The sequence below is a fragment of the Equus przewalskii genome, chromosome 2, assembly GCF_037783145.1.
Source record: "Equus przewalskii isolate Varuska chromosome 2, EquPr2, whole genome shotgun sequence".
In the NCBI taxonomy this organism is placed as follows: domain Eukaryota; kingdom Metazoa; phylum Chordata; class Mammalia; order Perissodactyla; family Equidae; genus Equus; species Equus przewalskii.
The window spans coordinates 15295998-15307177 of NC_091832.1; the positions used below are offsets into that span (position 1 = coordinate 15295998).

An 11180-nucleotide genomic window follows, 5' to 3' on the forward strand; every position below is an offset into this window, starting at 1 on the left:
AAGGATGGCAAATGTAGGGGAAACCCAGATGACTAATGTTCAGAAAAGGTTTCTTGGTCTGTTCAGCATATGGTGTTCCTCTTTGGATGCTTCTTGAACAAGGCGTGTCCTAGAGATGCCACTAATTCCTGCCTGACACGCAGCATCCTCTTGATATCCTCTTCTTTCCCCTGCTCCCCTCTGATCCAGTCAGTTGCCAAATCCTGTCCGTTGAAACTCTGCAACACTCGTTCAGCAGGCTGTCTCCTCCTGTCCATCTTCCCATTCCCTCTGCCCTGCTGCACAGCTTCCACTCTGCATCCATTATGGCCCATCTCACTGCCTCTCCCCTGCAGCGCATTCTGGGGCTGGCAGGAGCTTCCAGGAGCAACCCCTCTAAGTTCAGAAAACTTCCATGGCTTCCCATTGCCTAACAAATAAACAGCAAGTCTCTAGTAGGGACTGTGGGACTCCCATGAACTCTTCTCTGCTTCCCTTTCTACAACAGACGCTATTGGGACCCCATCTTGAAAGTCATCTACAGATCTGGTGGAAAGTTCCTATACACACTGATGGTGTTCCACCTCTCAAGCACCCACACCTCTCTGCCCAAGGACTTTCTGTGGCAGCAGGAGCGGGCTCACCCACCTGGGCAGGATGGTGGGACGATCGGATTTGGTGGACAAATACTCCAGCTTCCTTGTCCCCCTGTGGGACAATTCTGAAGTGTGTTCTACACAGTCTGAGGGTCCCCAGTGGGACTGAGCCCCAGTTACTCAAGGAGTCACTTGCTCACCTTCTATTGGCTTTCCTTCCTTCTCTGTCTCTCTTCCCCATTCCTTCACTATGCTTCCTGGAGACATCTTCTCAAATAAAGTACTTGCACCTAAATCCTTGATTCAGCATCCACTTTGCAGGGTACCCAGATTAGGCCACTTTCAAAGCTCAAGTCCTATCACACCCTTTCACGCATGCTTAACTATAGCCAACTAAACTATGAACCAGATGCCTGTGCATTCACCCTTCCATGCCCTTGTTCTTTCTATGCCTGTTACCTATAAGCCCTTCTGGCTTTCGCATCTGTCATCTCCTATCTCTTTTTCAAGAGCCAGCTCAGATTCCATTCATTTCACGATAAGCACCAAGAGTGATCACTCAACCGTTTGAACTCCCAGAGCAGTCCACCACTTCCCTTGGTATAATCTTTGTCCTCCAGGTTTCTTGACCTAGTGGAGTCTACTGACAATCGCTCCACCTCCCCGCCACCCCCGCCACACCACTTTTGTTCATCTGCTTACTCCCATAGCCACAAATAGATCTTATTATCACCCAGAACTGCTCGGGCTCTGGGATCTTAAACTCCAGTGTCCCCTGGGTGACCGCAGATGCCTCTCTCTCACTCTCTTGCTCCAGGGGTATCTGCTCTATGGAGTTATCCATGTCTCCAATCTCCTCTTTGTTTCTCAGCCCTCCAGGCCAGACCTACCCTACTGACCCCATAGGTCTTTTCCCCAAACTCACCCATCCCTTCGCCCCTCCCATCCCTCCAACTGTATAAAACCCAGCTCTGGGTCAGTGCACCCATCAGCTTCCTTGGCTCTCTCTTCACCAGTGGCCTGAGAAGAAGTGAAAGGTGGTTAAGGGCACCCACAGGAATTACCCAGGTCAGAATCCTGGCTCCACTACATACTTGTTGCGTAACCTTAGGAAAATTACATAAGTTTTTGGTCTGCTGCCTCGTCATCTAGAAAAGAGAAAAATAAAACATACCAGTCAGGTGGAAATTTCAACTTTTAAATGCCAAAGACATAGCAAACCCTCAATAACTGGTTATGTTGACATAGCTTTTATTACTGCCTGTCTACTTCATTGAGTTGGTGGGGAGGATTAAATGAAAAAATGCATGTAAGGCTCTTAGAACTGTGCCAGGCACAGGGTAGACACTCCGTAAACGTTGGCTGCTATTATTATTACCAAATTAGTTTCTTGCATTGCCATAATAAATTACCACAAACTAGGTGGTTTAAAACAACACAAACATATTGTCTTACAGTTCTGGAGGCCAGAAACTTGAAATGCTGGTGTCAGCAAGGTCGGCTCCTTCTGAGCCTCTGAGGGAGAATTGATTCTTGCCTCTCTCCCGGCTGCTGGTGGCTGCCGGCAGCACTTGGCGTCTTGGTTTGTAACCATATAACTCCAGTCTCTGCCTCTGTGTTCACTTGGCCTTCCTCTCTGTGTCTCAGTCTCAAACGTCCCTCTGACTTTCTCTAAAAAGACACCTGTCATTGTATTTAGGCCCACCCTAAATCCAGGATGATCTCAATCTTGAGATCCTTAACTTCATTAGGTCTTCAAAGACCCTTTGTTCAAATAAGTTCACATTCACGGATTCCAGGGGTTAGGACTTGGACAAATCATTTTGGTGGCCAGCAATTCAACCCACTACGACAATCATTACAAAGAGTTTCAGTGGAGAGTTGGGAGTGGAACCAGATTGCAAAGAATTAAGAGACAAACGGGAGATAAGAAATGTAGATAATTATTTGACAGACTTGGTTAGAAAGGAATGCAGATGGAGACAGAGCTGGAATGGGACTAAGTAGAAGAGGAAATGTTTTTGTTTTAAAATATGGTAGACCCTTGACCGTATGGTAGGCCAAAATATGGTAGACTCTTGGGGGAAAAAAGATGGTAGAGAAAGTGGAAGACTTTGAAGACACAGGAAAGAGACAGGAGGAGCAGTGAAGAGAGGAGTGGGCCCCAGAGCAGAGTCACTCTCAATAAATCAGGGCTGAATGGATGACTCAGGAAATCGCAGGATGGGCCAGTCACAGACTAACAGTGGGCCACAGAACAAGTTGGAACAGAAATATTGTTGGAGGAGAAAAAGGTGTGCCAAGGAGCCACCAAAGACGAGAGAAAACATAACCAGCTGGCCTCTAGAAGAGCCTGAAACTTGAAAGGGCTGAGTCAGAGATCACCCACTGGGCATCTTATAAAGCACTTTCTCTAGCTTCTCATCTGAAGCTCTGGATACTGCTGGAGGGCAGACAGAATTATGATGCCCCTTGGGTGGAGAAAGAAATCGAGACCCAGAAAGGTGTTGGGGTTACCAAAGGACAAACAGCCACCAACTGAGGACACAGGGAGGCCAGGGAGCCTGGGGGAGCCTCTAGCATTGACGGTTCCCCGACCCCTGACCCAGAAGCCAGCACTCTGTGATGCTCTTGCTCACATTCTCTTTTTGCACTATCCTCTCTGGGCTTCCACGAGTCGGACCTTCCTTGATTTTCTACCTCTTGGATCTTTCTCGAGACCCTTTCCAGGGCACCTCTTCTACCTCCAACCCTTTACAGATCCAAAACCGTATTCACCTTATTCCCACCGAAAATGGCTCCTCCTCCTATGTTTCCTACTTGGTAGTTGGCACCACCAGCCACTAACCTGCCTCTGCCTCTCCCTAACATCCTATCAATCACCAAGGGCTGTCCCTTCTCCCTCCTAAATATCTCATGACACTGCCTGTTCTCTTCCTCCCCAGGCCTCGTCACCCTGTCTTACCTGAACCCTGCAACAGGCTCCCACCAGGTCTCTCTGCCTCTTTGCCTCCCTCTCCAGTCCATCCTCCAAACGCCTACACTATGAGGTTCCGAAATTGCAAAGACCTTGCTCACCTGTTTAAAGACGTCTGCTGGCTTCCCACTTCTGTTGGGTAAAGCACAAACTAGCATTCAATGCCTTTTATGATCTGGCCCCTGCTAGATTCCCTAGCCTCATCAACCCTGCATATAATCCACCCTCTGGTCACACCTATGATTTGCCATTTCCCAAATGCTCCTCACCTGTCTAGGTTGTCCCTACTAACTGGCAAGTCCTTCTCCCCCCCCCCCCCCCCCCGCCCACAGTCTGACAAAAGCCAGCTCAGGAATCTACTCCTTCAAGAAGCATCCCTGACCCTCCTTCCCACAGAGTTAACCCCTCCACAGGCACGTCCCCGCCCTCCTCCCTTGGCAAACTTCTCACACTACCCAGTGATGGTTTACCTGCCTGTCCACCCACCAGATGGGGCAGAGATCCCCAGGTTCCCAGCGTAGAGTTCAGGAGCTGACACAGGCTCTACACTCTGTTAACATTTGCTGGGCCATGCTGGATTCTCACAGCATGGACCAATCTACCACAGTTTGCAGCTTATTTACTCATTGCTCTGTTATTTCTGCTCTTCTCCATGACACATAGTTGGCTCTAAACATCCTTATACAAATAAGCGTTTTTTCCCCTTTCCATTATTTCCTTGAAATATATTCCCCAAACTGGTTTTACTTGGCCAAAGTTTACATTTAAATGTATCACTTTTATTAGGCATTGCCAAGGAAGTCTCTAGAAAGCCTGTGTTGATTCACATCGCGACTGCGTGTGCACGGGTCCCTGCAACGCCACCAGCACTGGGTTTTGCTACTTTCATTCATATTTGCCACTTTAACAGGCGTACAGATGTGATGGTCTCTTCCTTCAAGGAGCCTTCTCTAATCCTAGAGAGGCAGGTAAAACGCCATGAGAGAGGGTAGCAGAGGGACTGTGGGAGCCCAGGATGGAGTGGAGGTGGGGTCTAATCCAGGCTGTGGGGTTCAAGGAAAACTTCCTAAAGGAGGTGACACCTGAATCAGACGCAACAAGTTGACGTCTTCAGTTGCCTCCATCCTTGCCTACGTTGGCTTTCCCAATCTTGTCGCTCCCACCAGTCTTCATTCATCTCCTGCTGTGAGGCTCCCAAGTCTCAGGGGTAGTAAACCACAACAGCTCAACGGGAATAGATATTCTTTCCATTTCACAAACAAGGAAACTGAGGCCCACAGGGACCATACAGCTAGTGGGGGCCAGGACAAGAACTTGAACCCAGCCCTGCATGCTTGTCCATGGGCCACTGCTCTCCCAGCTACCCTAGCTGAGAAGGAAGAGGACACTTTCTGAAAACGGCTATGTGCCAGGCCCCACAGAAGCCACTTTTCACCTACCACTTCATTCACAACAACCCTGGAAGATAAGTAATACCAGCCCCATTCTGCGAAGAGGAAAGTGAAGCCTAAAGAATCTAAATGGCCTTTCCAAGATCACACAGTGGGGCAAGTCCAGGAGGACCCAGAATGTCCAGGAACATAGAGTTTCACCCCTGTGGAGAGCTTCCTCAGCCCCACCTCCCTGCCACACCCATCTCAGAGGGAGCACATGGGTTCAACAACGTTAAAGGGTTGAATTCTGTCCCCCCAAAATTCATTCAGAAGTCCTAACCCCTTATACCTTAGAATGTGACCTTATTTGGAGATAGGTTATTTACAGAAGTAATCAAGTAAAAACGGGGTCCTTAGGGTGGGTCCCAGTTCTCTCTGACTGGTGTCCTTATAAAGAGGGGAAATTTGGACACAGAGACAGAGAGAGATGATGTGAAAATACACAGGGAACGGCTAGACAAGGAACACCAGAGGCTATGAGAAGCTAAGAGACAGGCTTGGGACAGACCTTCTCTCACAACCCTTAGGAGGAACCAACCCTGCCAACACGTTGATTTCAGACTTCCAGCCTCCAGAACTGAGAGACAATAAATTTCCGTGTTTTTTTTTTAAGCTACCCAGCTTGGAGTACTTTGTTACAGCGGCCCCAGTAAATGAATACAAAGAGAAAACCACCAGCCACGCCCAAAAGAAGAGATCCTGAAGACATTTTTATTAACGAATGATTTTTGAGATTTAAACATTTTTAATGTCTTTATTGTATATTTTTATTGAAGAGAATTTGGAAAAGATCAGAAAGTACAAGGAAGAAAATTAACAACACATGCTCTCTTTGGAAGTGGATTCTTTCCTGGGTAGGGTGGGGGCGGGGGACAGGGGCGGGGACGACGACCATGACACACATGCCCTCTCATTTCCCTGCTTTTGGTGAATTTCCTTGCCTTTTCCCCCCATGCAGTTACTAGCATCTCCCTTGCAGGGCTGCTGTGAAGCTTGACTGAGAGCCTGGGAAAAGCTCCTAGCACAGGGCAGAGCACACAGTTTAGCACCATAAATGGTAGAGATCATGCATTTTTAAGTAGAGCTTGCATAAAATTGGAGTCGTGCTGTTTTACAACTTCCTCTTCTCACCTCCCAGCATGTCTTGAGTGCTCCCTCATATCTTTAATATTCTGCAAAAGCATGATATTTCATTTTGCACAGCCTTCCATCTGTGAACGTGGCATAATCTATTTACCCAATTCCCTGTCATTGAACTTTCAGGGAATTTCCAATTTTCCCCAGTTACAAATAAGGCTGGTGTAAACCATCTTTGGTTTTAGGATACATCCTGGAAGGAAAATTGCTAAATCAAAGTATGTCTTTTAGAAGCTTTTGTACGTACTGTCAAATGATCCTGCAGAGCCCCTGTACAATTTACATCCTCCATAAAATAAATACAATGAAAAAGGCACTGGTTTCCCCATACTTTACCAACATCTGGTGTTTTTATTATTCTTATCTTGATCAATTCCATAGGTAAGAAAAGCCGGAATCTCCTTTTTATTTGTTCTTTGGGATTTCTAACATTTTCATAAGGTTTTTGTATTTCCTCGGCAAAGTACGTTAACCATCCTTTGCCCCTGATGTCCACAGGTCAGTTCCTCTCATTGTTGTGGGTTTAGCTGGACTTGAAAGGGCCGCTGCAGATGGGAGCCCTTGGGCAGCTTCCTCCCCGCCCTTCTCACCCTCCTCCTCCCACATTCCCATCCTCAGAGCCTTCCTCTGCTCCCCAGGGAACCTTTGTCATTCAAACTAGCTCTTGCTTCCCAGAGCCCTGGGAGAGTCATCTCCCACGGCCCTCTGCGCCTTTTACTAGCTTTCCCTCCGGGAGCCCCACATTCCTGCGGCGCCCACCTCACCTCTCGCCACACCCTGCACATTTACCCCTGAAATTCCTCAAGGAAGCCCAAAGCCACGAGGGACTCGGCCTAACCTAGCCTTAGAGCAGGAATCCCAGCCCTGCCCTGCTGTGGCCCGAACAGGGGAAGGCAGGGGAGATGACGAGAGGTTGAGGAACAGCTGTCCCCAGGAGAAGGCCTGGCAGAGAAAGGCAACAGTGTGGGGTGGGAGAAAGAGCATGTTTTTAATGCCTTTTGATGTTCGATGTCTTTCTAGAACCGACCTCAAACCCCAGGCTAAGTCACTTGAGTGCTGTCACCTCACTATCTTGCAGGGTTGCAATGAGGGGGAAATGCAACATTATGTTTTAAGCACCTGGCACAGTCGGGTGCCCAGGTCACCACAAAGCCCCAAGGATCAGGCCTGGCTTCTCCAGGAGAGATGGGCCTCGGAAGGGCCCGCTTTGCACTTGCGGCTGGAGGGAGAGTGTATCAGGCAGAAGGAACAGCTTGAGCAAAGGCTGGGAGGCCAGACGTTCTGGCTGCACAGGTCACGTGAACGAAGGGTCTCAGGGCACCCAAGGAGTCCCCAGGGTCAGCGGCCGGGGCTGACAGGGAAGCTCAAATATCAGCTCGCGCGGTGGCCAGGGCCCACGCTGGACTCGGGAAACCTCTGCTTTCATTCCCGCCTGTCTCCAACTTCACTCATCCACCCCCTAGTGAAGACATCTGTAGGGCGGTCGGGCCTGCGCAGCGTGCGGGCCCCGCCCTGGATCTTGAGGGGAGACAAGCCTCGACGGGAGGGATCAGCGCCCAAAAGGCGCCCAGAGGAGAGTGACTAAAACTGGGCGTCAGGGGAACGCTTCCCAGAAGCTTCAGCCTTTGAGCTGGGCCTTGGGGTGCGAGTTTGTCAGGCAATGGGGTGCGGGGAAGGGGGGCACTGGGTGCAGAGAGGTGTCCTGATTCCCGACTGGCATGGCTTCTGTGAGGGTCGGCGCGCAGTCCCCAAGAGTGGCGCGCGGGGGAAGCGGCAAGAGGAAGCGGCGAGAGCGCCAGAGCTGACTTTCACAAAGAGGCCCGCGGAGGCCCCAGGCCCGGGCAGCCGAGGAGGGGAGGGGCGGGGGAGGAGCCTGAGGAGGAAGGGGGAGGGCCCCGCCCCCCCCCGCCCCGCCCCGCCCCCGCGGGCTGGCTGCACGTAGCGCTCGTCGGCTGCGCGCGCCCGGGCAGGTAACAAAGGGCCAGTGTAGGTTGGGCGGGGGGCGGCGGTGTCCGCCCACTACCTGCCTCGCCTGCTGGCTCTGGGGCCCGCAGACCGACATGGGGGCGGGGCGGAGTGGGGGGCCTGGGGCTGAAGGACAGACTGGGCCAGGCTGTCTCCTCCACCCCGAGCTTTCCCTCCTGCGGCCTCACCAGCTGCCCCCAAGGCCGGCGAAAGGGGGAGGGGTCCCTCTTTTGCAGACTGGATGTCTGGGGCCCAGACTAGAAAGGGGCCGGCCCCGGGTCCCGCAGGAAGGATGTGAAATGCACAGCCCTGGGTTTGGCAGGAGAGGCGAGGGCAGGGCTCCCCTTGTGCTCACCCGTGCCCCGATCGCACCGCCCACCCCCAATGTGAGGGCAGCGACTCTGCCCCAGGCCTCTAAGTGGAATTCGATCTACAAGAACATTCAGGTACGCACGTGTGCGCTTCGGAATGTCTTATCTGGAAGGAGTCAACCTGGAGGAACTGGTCTCCTAGAGGCTCTTTACACAAGACTGTCCTGTCCGCATTAAAGGAAGGGTGAGGAGCGGCACCGATGGAGATTAGAGGGACAGTAAAGGCGACTTAGCCAGCCGTGGCACCACTGTTGCATGTACCCATGCCCACAGGACGCCCTCGTGGTGCTCACGGTTCCGCAAACACACGGGTGCCCAAGCACGCGCGTGCACGTCTGTGCAGTCCCACAGACTCGCGTCCACACCTGATCTCACACAGGCATGCGTCAGTCCGCGCTCCCCACGAGCCAGTCAACAGAACCTGACTGTCAAGGAGGCTGGAGAATGAACCCTACAATAACCCTTTGGGATTATCCCTCCAATTCGCTCTCCCCTTACTTCCCCCACCCCCTGCCCACCACCACTTTGTCCTCTGTGCGGGCAAATGGAGGAGAACTGGGCCAGGCTCACTGGAGATCAAAAGCACTTGGGAGGGAATGTCCTCTGACCGGAGCAGCTGCCCTCCCACACCACGCCCACCGCCCAGCCCATTGCAGAGGGAACTCCCATCCCCCATCAAAGCAGCTAAAGGCAGGTCAGGGGACCACCCAGGATAGGCTTGCAGGCCGCGGGAGAACTGGGAGCTGAGAGGCTGGCCCCCACCATGGAGGGGACGGTAGTGGCTGCCTCAGTTTTCTCCGCACAGTGGGGACCAGGGCCAATCCCTGTGGTCTGGGCCCCTCCAATTCTGCACTTCTGCTTTTGGAGCTGATCAGCAGACTGACAAATAAAAATGGCAAGCAATAGGATATATTGGAGAATATGAGGAAGCCATTTGGTATAAACCTAATTCAGCCTGACCTTGTCTTTCCAAAAGGGCCTGACCGAGGTGTTGAGCATGCATTGTATATCTGCTTTAGATTTTCCCTATGGCGAGAACAAAGGCCCTTGAGATAAAGGTGCAACTTCCCTCCCCCTCCCAACGTTGGGGTCTCCTTACGGATTAAGCATCTTTCCTTAGGCTAGAAACTGATTGCTGCGCTCACCTGTGACCCCCCAGCTCGGGACAATAGATTTGCCTCCTGCTACGCCCACCAAGATAGCAGACCCACTACCTGCTGGACCATCAAGTGCTGTGCCGACAGGGCAATCTTGTGACTATTGGGGGAGGGACATTTTAATCATATATGAAACACCCTGTTTGGGGGTATATAACCACTCTATGTACCCCACTTCTTTGGGAAGAAAGGCCCCGGGCCATGGTCCTCAGATTTCAGCTCAGAATAAACTCACCCAAATTTTCATTTACAGATTGGTTATGGATTATTTTCATTGACAAGACCTAGGGAGTGGGGCCCTTGTGCTCACCACCCCCAACACACACACACCCTTACAACCTGGCCTAGAGCCCCCATTCCTGGAAGGGGTGCCCTGGGAGCAGCAGAGAAGCTTGGAGGCGCGAGCTAGCCTGGTGCAGGCCACCCTCGGTCAGCTAGAGAGGAGTGAGACCAGGCCCCTGCCCTGGTGGTGTCCAGGCCCCTGAGCAACAGTCAGTACACAAGTGCAGACACGGTGCTGCCGCCCAGGTGCTGAGGCTCAGGACTGGTGTTCAAAGTGGAGGGAGGACTCCCCAAACAGACAGATGGGCTGGCACACAGGGGCCTCTCACAATATGCATGACTTAATGAAAGGACGAATGAGTGGGTGGATAAATGAATTCCCAGTCTACAAATTCATTTGGGTTGAAAACCCTGGGCATGTCCAGGCTGGGACTTCTTGTGGGTTGTCACTGCTCTGACTCTGGTGTGTGTCATCACTCCAGCAGGCTGCAGCTCCTAAGAGGCCTGGAAAGCCTTTGCTTCAGCCCCTAGTCCAGAGCCTGGCATCCACAAGGTGGCCAAGCTGTGCTCACTGAGAATCTCGAGTGGGGTGTTGACGTGTCCACCTCCCTGCCACACTGAGAACTCTTCACCCGCCTCTTCAGTGTCTGACTCAGATTCCCGCTTGGGACCTCCATCCCAGTGTCCCCAACCTGACCAGGATAGACTGTGCCAAAAGACAGGACCTAGAATGAAGGCGGGTCTGGCTACCTTCTGGCTGGGTGGCCTTAGGCAGTCATTTCTCTCTCTGAGCCTTAGTTTCCTTATCTGTAAAATGGACACAAAAATGCCTTCTTTGCTTTGTAGGATGTGGGGTCACATGCAGCACCTCAGCGTCGGGGGTTCCTTGTTCATCGTGTCCACGCTCTTACCCATGTCCTCTTTATATCTGCCTTCATCCCTGCAGCAGCAGTTCTCTGAGGGCAGGATTTGGGTCTCCCTCATCTCTCTGTGACCTCCATTGCCCAGCATTGCCCATCACATGGTCAAGCACATGGCAGTGAAAGTAAATGTTCCTTGAATGCTAAGTGATGGGTGGAAATGTTTTGTTGTCCAGAGAGGGTTGTGCAAAGATGAGGGCTTAAATCAGAAAGGCTCAGGACTTGAACACATCTTACAGACTAACTGAATCCCCCCTCCCCATCTGACAGATGAGGAAACTGAGGTGCAGAATGTGGAACAGACTGCCAGAGATCACTCATGGAGGTTGTCCTGCTTGGACCTCACCTACAGTCTCCTGACTC

At 51.7% G+C, this 11180-nt stretch overlaps 1 long non-coding RNA gene across 1 annotated transcript; it reads left to right on the forward strand.

The window, feature by feature from the left end:
- The first annotated feature begins 8377 nt into the window (after window positions 1-8377).
- On the forward strand, window positions 8378-9865 carry LOC139078731 (uncharacterized). Its single transcript, XR_011531763.1, has 2 exons — window positions 8378-8533; window positions 9579-9865. It is a non-coding gene; the product is annotated as an uncharacterized lncRNA (long non-coding RNA).
- Window positions 9866-11180: the final 1315 nt, after the last annotated feature.